This window comes from Rhipicephalus sanguineus, chromosome 1, assembly GCF_013339695.2.
Source record: "Rhipicephalus sanguineus isolate Rsan-2018 chromosome 1, BIME_Rsan_1.4, whole genome shotgun sequence".
Taxonomy (NCBI): domain Eukaryota; kingdom Metazoa; phylum Arthropoda; class Arachnida; order Ixodida; family Ixodidae; genus Rhipicephalus; species Rhipicephalus sanguineus.
The window spans coordinates 7750549-7758923 of NC_051176.1; the positions used below are offsets into that span (position 1 = coordinate 7750549).

The 8375-nt window shown below is 51.8% G+C and overlaps 2 non-coding genes across 2 annotated transcripts; one reads left to right on the forward strand and one right to left on the reverse strand.

Moving 5' to 3' along the window:
* Positions 1-2342: 2342 nt before the first annotated feature.
* Trnas-gga (transfer RNA serine (anticodon GGA)) lies at positions 2343-2416 on the reverse strand. The gene has a single exon. It is a non-coding gene; the product is annotated as a tRNA-Ser (tRNA).
* A 308-nt stretch (positions 2417-2724) lies between these two features.
* Positions 2725-2798, forward strand: Trnas-gga (transfer RNA serine (anticodon GGA)). The gene has a single exon. It is a non-coding gene; the product is annotated as a tRNA-Ser (tRNA).
* Positions 2799-8375: the final 5577 nt, after the last annotated feature.

Consider the following 8375-nt stretch of genomic DNA (forward strand, 5'->3'; position numbering starts at 1 on the left):
CCAGTATCGCTCGAAATAAGAAAAAAACTAAATAAGAAAAAATTCCAGGATGGAACGAGGTTCGAACCTGGGCCCTCGGCGTGGGAGCCCAGTATTCAACCTCTGAGCCATGCCGGTGCTTGAAACTGCCTTGCAAAAAGGTCCTATACAGGCTTCATGTCGGGAAGGAACCACATTAGCATATGCAATATAGCGTGGTAGAAATTAAAATAAGCACCAAGCGTCGTACAACGCGAATTCTGTAACCAGGCGTCAAACAATTGCGAATTGCGCAACGAGTAGGTTGTTGAATGCTCCCAACCCATTACAAAAGGGCTCTGCCATAATTCTTCATCGTCATCAGGCGCGGAATCAACAAAGTGCGCATAATCCCTTACATGCGTTTAGCAGGTACCAACGCTCTCTGTAGAATGACGAAAAATGGCACAGTGCCTGCTGCCCTATTTCTAAAAATTACAATTATTTATAGCGTAGTGGGTTCCTCGCAAGTGCACTTGCATTGGTTGCCAGGGAAGCCCATAAGCGCATGATCCACTAACTCGGGGTCTCAGTAAATTACAATGATTTATAGCGTAGTGGGTTCCTCGCAAGTGCACTTGTATTGGTTGCCAAGGAAGCCCATAAGCGCATGATCCATTACCTCGGGGTCTCAATAAAGTTCTTCGCCCCCCCCGTCTCTCTTCCACGTCAACGTATACAGCATGACGGGAGAGGGAAATAGCGACCGGGCGTCACCCAATGCAAATTACATAACTGGTGGGCCGTTTAAAGATCCCAACCCATTACAAAGGGCTGAGCCATAATTCTTCATCGTCATCAGTCGTCACGTCAACAAAGTGCACATAATGCCTTACAGACGTGTAGCTGGTGCGTCGCTTCTCCATAGAATGACGAATAATGGCTTAGTGGGTGCTTCCGAACTTCACAAAAATTTTGATTTGTGGCGTAGTGGGTACCTTTCTAGTGTACTTGTAGTGTAGCCCCAAGAGAGCCTAACGGGCTCTAGAAACGCCGCTCTTCCAGCTTTCGCTGTGTCTGTGCTGCGGTTTCAGCGCAGGCCTGGCGTTTTTTTTTTGACGTGTCTGGCTGACTGCAAGTACCGGAGTGGCTGGTGGTCGCACTGTATAATGAAGGGTTTTCCGCATAAGTAAATGTGAAATTTCTGAACAGCCCACACGAGCGCTAAGCATTCACGCTCTATTGTGCAATAGCGGGCCTCTCTAGGGAGCAGATTGCGACTAGCATACGCAACCGGATGTAAAATATCGTCCCCACTGTTTTGCAGAAGCCGATGCTTGTGCTTGAGGCATCGGTACCAAGCACGAAAGGCTTCGAAAGATCCGGGGCTTGCAGTATGGGACTTGCGGCGAGCTTGTCTTTCAGCACGGTGAATGCTTTTTCTTGCGTCGGTCCCCACGATACGATGTGATGTTGGCCTTTCTTGGTAAGGTCAGTCAAGGGCTTGGAAATCTCTGCGTAGTTCGGAATGAACTGCCTGTAATATCCCGCAAGACCGAGAAAGGATTGTACAGCTTTCTTCGTCGTGGGTCGCTTGGCGGCTAGGATCTTGTCCAGCGTTTTCAGCATTGGTTCTACCTTCGCCTCGCCAATGAGATGTCCGAGGAATGTAATAGTACGCTCTCCGATCTCACACTTGCTCGGTTTGATTGTGAGGTTTGCATGAGCGCGCAGCTGAGAGAGAAGAGGCCAAAGAAGCAGCAGAGAGGCAACGGTTAGCGGACGAGAGGCAACTGCAAATCCTGCAACTTAAGCTCAGGCTTCAGGAAGGTGCGCATAGTGAGCCATCTGCGGCGACGTCGGTCGTCACCGGTACTCCTTGGGCAGTCAAGAGTCACGCTGCCTTGACCGTGGCGAGGTGGTAGTGGTGGTGATGATGGCACTGAAGGCCGGTAGATCACCAGGCCACTGCAGTGCAGGTTAACTGGCCGTCGCCAACATGAGCCGCGGCCACCTCGTGACACCACTCGGGTCCCAGGACCTCAGGCCAGGAACAGACTAGGCTGCCGGTCTCCGTGTCAGCACCGGGCACAGAGCGGGAAACAGGCTCACCAGGTCCACATGGCTGCCGGACGCCTGGTTGAGTGACGCAGCCCGAAGCAGGAAGCCAGGCTCACCAGGTCCGCAAGGCTGCCGGACGCCTGGTTGAGCGATGTCGCGACCCGAACCGCCGACCAGCGGCTGCCGTTCCAACCGTGTCGCGCTCCAACTGCTCGAGCTGCACGCCCCGCTCACGCTTCCTTTTCGTCGTCTTTTCTTCTAAGGCGTACCGCAGAGCAGAACTGTTGTTCCCTCTTAGTTGCCTCTTAGTTGCCGAAAAATTCGTCCTGGTCCGGGGATCGAACCCGGGACCAACGCCTTTCCGGGGCGGTCGCTCTACCAATTGAGCTAACCAGGAAGCGAGCAATTGGCAGCGCGAGGGCGAATTTATCGACAACTCGAAGCAACTGGACACATATTGCAAATCAGTTTTGCGGAATCCCGCAAGGTGGCGGAAGGTTTAAGAAAGAGAAAATAGACAGCCACTCATTTGTAGCACGAAGCCACAAGGAAATCCATATGGATTTCCTACAAATGAGTGGCTGTCTATTTTCTCTTTCTTAAACCTTCCGCCACCTTGCGGGATTCCGCAAAACTGATTTGCAATATGTGTCCAGTTGCTTCGAGTTGTCGATAAATTCGCCCTCGCGCTGCCAATTGCTAGCTTCCTGGTTAGCTCAATTGGTAGAGCGACCGCCCCGGAAAGGCGTTGGTCCCGGGTTCGATCCCCGGACCAGGACGAATTTTTCGGCAACTAAGAGGCTTTATTTCTGATAAATCCGTATGGATTTCCTTGTGGCTTCGTGCTACAAATGAGTGGCTGTCTATTTTCCCTTTCTCATTCCGGTAATTACCTCTGTATGTACTGTTTATGCACTGTAATATTATTGTATGAGGTGCAAAAGTAAGTAATAAAGAAAAAAAAACCGGCATGGCTCAGAGGTTGAATACTGGGCTCCCACGCAGAGGGCCCAGGTTCTAACCTCGTTCCATCCTGGAATTTTTTTCTTATTCCGATTTTTTTTCTTATTTCGAGCGATACTGGTTACGGACACCGGCGGCGGCGGCGGACAACTACGGCGCCAAAACCGGCCGGTGAAATGATCTCATAACAGCTTTCGCTGTAAAACGAACAGATCTCCCAATGATCTCCAATGTACCCTATGCTTTGTGAGCTGATTCCATTTTATTGCTGCGAACGTGTTGATTACGCCATTCCATCTAACTTTCTGCCTTCATTGACTGCATTTCCCATCCCTTGGCAACCATATGGCTGCTCTAACTGTCCACATGTCGCCTCTCCTACGCAATAAGTGGCCTGCACAGGTCTACACTCGAAATAAACTTTTTTAACACGTCCGGTATATAAGCGAAACATAAGCAGCACATTTTCTTTTCAGCGTGAAGTACCGCATTTAAAGCGGACTTGCACGTGTCATTATGCGTGGCAGTGCCGTCGCGAGAGAATGGGTCCGCTATAAGCGGCCGCAAGCGGACGCAACATTTCGATGCAGCGCTTTTTGGCGCGAAAAAGGCCTCGGCACCGCTTCGAGAAGGGAGGTCCCTGATGGCTCGCAGCATTCAGTGCATTCTCTTCCTGCTCAGCCTTTCCCTTATACGCAATGCGCAGCGCCTATAGGGGCGCCACTGAAAGCCGCGTAGCGGCGGCCTTTGGAACCGCTGGTGGGTCGCGTAGCAGACGCTTCATTTGCGCGCATGCGATTTGCCGCTTGTGCGCGTCCCAGATAATTACTTTTGCGGCGATAGTGTGCGCAAAGGAGCCGCACTTTATAATAGTGTACATGTGTCCGATGTCAAAGCTGTGTGGGACGACAATGTACGTCACCATACGCGCCAAGTGTTTGCCACAGACAAGCGTCAGCAAGCTTCCCTACGAAGTGGAGCTCATCGTAAGTACACCGCCTTCGTTGTAACGTCGCGATCAATAATGCCTGCATGCGTTGACGCGTGAACCAACGTTTTTTTCTCGACACATGTGTTTATATAGTAGATTTTGAGGGAGCGCTGTCGCACCGGCGTATAGATTCCACAGGTGCGGCCACGCGAAGGGTCAGCGTTGGTAAAACTTTGAAACCAGGACGATAAACTTGTGAAAAAATAAACGATACACTAGTCATCATCGGTGCAGAAGCGCACAGCGAACACTCTGCACCGTTCATCGCATTCCAGTGCCATCAATAGGTAGAATGCAGCCGATTTCGTCCAGCGCACGTGTGATTCCACGGCGCTTTCGTAAAGGAGCCATCACCTTCCCCACATTCTCTCGCATTGCGCTTCGCGCCATTCCTTTTTCAAGAGAGCCTAGGCATCGCGTCCTATCGCTAATAACAAACTCATGTGCATTGCAGCGTCTACAATGCAGGCGAGGCGACCAAGTGTAAGCGTAGTAGCGTTCGCTGAATACGTAGCGACATAAATGGAGAAATAAAAACACGGTAATCGTTCTAACACTGACGTAAACAAAGCGCGATTGCTTACTTTCTACGTAGTACACCCGCAATCAACCGCCACCGTCGCTCTCGCTCATGTAATAGCACCGGAAACCTGTAGAAGTGCGTTCCTGCGATTTTTTGTGTGTGTTTGAGCAGCCGACAACGCAGCAGTTATTTTTCGACATCGCTGAGCCCGACAGAGTCGTTAAATCACGACGAAAACACATCCATCCGTGCACTCGCGTAGACGCTCGCGGGAGCACTGCTCGCCGGGACCCGTCAGCGATTCCGAGCCATGGCGGCAGATGTCGTCGTCGGTGCTTTGCGCATCGCCTATAGAGGTTGTTCATTAAATATGAACACAACAAGGCCGCGCGTGCGATCCTGTCCCTCCTTTGGATCGCTCCATGCGCTATCGGAGTGACATCCACTTTCGCTAGTCTTACGCACCAGCCCTAACAGTCAGAGCTGTAACAGAACAGTCAGAGCGTTGAGTCGCGGCCACGGCGCGTTTCACACCAGTGGGGACAGACACAGGTCTTTCAACTGAATGAGTTTACTCACCTCAGATACATATCTGCAAGTTGCAACAAATACAGTAGCACATCAAGAGAACATTTCAGCGGCGGAACGTTCCGAATTACTGGGGTAAACAAGAACTAGCAAATAGCACACACACACGTCGACAGAGTAATAACTGCTCAGCTCACTCAACGCCACCTAGAAAAATAACTTCAGACATTCTCAGTGCCGCCGTGATGTCGCGCGTCTTGACCGGGCGAGCGCGCACGGGAGGCTGCGAAGCCATCGCCATCATCACCTCCCGTGAAGAGATGAAGCGTTCGCGACGAGTTTTACATGTGTAACAGCTTCATTTTGGCTCTTTCGTCGGGATTGATGTTCGCTTAAGGAATTTATTACGCTATAAAGTGTTTGGGGATTTATCTGTAAGCCATTGATTATTTCACCTTAAAATGAGGAAAGATTGTAAGCTACCGAACGTGTGACAGATTCATAAGAACAAAGTTTATGGCCCAACAAAGTGACGAAATAAATAATAAACAATAATAGACACTCACACAGCTAAAAACCATTGAAAAGTGGTTTATCATAGGCTTTCTGATCCACATGCCCCTTATTGACTCAGTTATAAAACAGGTGATGGTACGCGTTTAGCGTTGAGTCCGTGAGGCGTTTAATAAATAAATAGCACAGGTTCAGCGACCAGCAGTCCGAAACGGAGCAAGCACGAGCACCAACAACCGTCATCGTCTTCGTCTTTCACTGGCGCCCCTGTTTGCGCCCTATCCATTCTACAAATCACTCCCCCGCAGAAAAGGAGCCATCCTGGCGACTTAAGGAACAGGGACGACTGGTGGGTCGTAATGCGGCTTCAGTCGGTCGACGTGAACAATCTCACGGCCACGGCGGCGCCGGTCTGCGGATGGTTGAACGGGCTCGACAACATAGTTGACGGGAGAGGCTTGACTTAGGACGCGGTAGGGGCCTTCATACTTCTGCAGTAGCTTTGTGGAAAGGCCAGGAGTAGAGGAGGGAACGCGTAGCCACACCAATGTTCCAGGCGAATACGACTGGGGAGGCAGGTTTGCGTCATGGAGGTCCTTTTGGCGTGCTTGGTCTTGTGCGGTTAAGGAACGTGCGAGCTGCCTGCATTCCTCGGCGTAGGTGGCGACTTCAGATAGAGTTGTGGACTCTGAAGCGTCCGGGCGGTACAGAAGAATGGTGTCCATAAATGAGGAAGGTTCGCGGCCGTAAAGAAGAAAGAAGGGAGAAAATCCTGTCGTAGACTGAGTAGCGCTATTGTAAGCGTACGTAACAAAGGGTAGTATGCGGTCCCAGTTGGTGTGGTCAGCGGAGACGTACATGGACAGCATGTCGCCTAGTGTGCGGTTAAAGCGCTCAGTCATTCCGTTGGTTTGTAGATGGTAGGCGCTGGTTGTCCGGTGCACAACGTTGCATTCACGGAGGAGGGCTTGTAGGCATCAGAGAGGAACGTGCGTCCGCTGTCGCTGAGTAGCTCGCGAGGCGCGCCGTGGCGAAGAACAAGTTGGTGAAGTATGAATAAGCCGACTTCACGTGATGTGGCCTCTGGCAGCGCGGCAGTCTCAGCATAGCGTGTCAGATGATCGATAGCGACGATCACCCAGCGGTTCCCGTCCGGTGTGTACGGAAGGGGGCCGTACAAATCAATCCCGATGCGATCAAAAGGCCGGGAGGGACAAGGCAACGGCTGGAGCGGTCCAGTGACTATACGTGGGGGGCTCTTCCGGCGCTGACACTTGGAGCATGAACGCACGTACTGGCGGACGAAGCGGTACATGCCACGCCAGTAGTACCGCAGCCGGAGGCGTGCATAGGTTTTGATTACACCAGCGTGGCCGCATTGGGGATCCGCGTGAAAGGAGGCACAGATATCGGCACGGAGGTGGCGAGGAATCACCAACAACCACTCGCGACCATCAGATAGATAGTTGCGGCGGTATAGGAGCCCATCGCGGATGGTGAAATGTCGAGCTGTGCGCCGCAGCGAGCGAGTGGCGGTACGTGGTGATGGCTTAGAAAGGAACTCGATGAAAGAGACTATCCAAGGATCCTGACGCTGCTCAGAAGGCATGTCAGCGTGTGTAAGGGCCGCAGAATCGTAGCTGGAAACAGACCCGTTGCCACAGTCATGGGGAAGGGGAGAGCGAGAAAGAGCGTCGGCATCTGAATGTCTACGGCCTGACCTGTAGACGACGCGGATGTCGTATTCTTGGAGACGTAATGCCCATCGAGCTAGACGACCAGATGGATCTTTCAGTGAAGATAACCAGCAGAGGGCGTGGTGATCAGTCACGACATCAGATTGGCGGCCATATACGTAAGGTCTAAATTTTGTAATTGCCCAAACGATGGCTAAACATTCTTTCTCCGTGACCGAATAATTTTCTTCAGCTCTGGTGAGAGTGCGACTTGCGTGAGAAACAACGTACTCGTCGAAGCCAGACTTGCGTTGAGCAAGAATAGCGCCAAGGCCGACTCCACTGGCGTCCGTGTGGATTTCGGTAGGGGCGTCTGGGTCAAAGTGACGGAGAATCGGTGGCGATGTCAGCAGACGACGTAATTTCGCGAATGCGGCGTCGCATGCGGAAGACCATGCCATGACACCGTGGCTATCAGCAGGTAGGCGTGTTAAAGGGGCCATTATGGATGCGAAATCACGAACGAATCGCCGCAAATATGAGCATAGGCCTATGAAGCTCCGGAGTTCTTTCAGGGTCGACGGCTTGGGAAACTCGGCGACAGCGCGGAGCTTTGCAGGGTCAGGTAGAATGCCATCCTTGCTGACAACATGTCCCAAGATGGTGAGCTTCCTGGCGGCGAAGTGACACTTCTTCATATTGAGTTGTAGACCAGCCTGTGTGAGGTATTCCAGCACACTTGCGAGGCGCAGAAGATGGGTGTCGAAGTCCTTTGAAAAAACTACGACGTCGTCCAGATAACAAAGGCACGTGTTCCACTTGAGACCTCGAAGGATGTTGTCCATAAGACGCTCGAAGGTGGCGGGGGCGTTGCAAAGGCCAAACGGCATCACGTTGAACTCGTACAAGCCGTCAGGAGTTACGAACGCAGTTTTTGGGCGGTCAGCTTCATCCATAGGTACCTGCCAGTACCCCGATCGAAGGTCCAGTGAAGAAAAGAACTCCGCGCCTTGCAAACAGTCGAGCGCGTCATCGATTCTGGGGAGCGGATAGACATCTTTGCGTGTGATCTTGTTAAGGCGCCTATAATCAACACAGAATCGGATGCTACCATCCTTCTTTTTCACAAGTACCACCGGGGAGGCCCAAGGACTGTGGGACG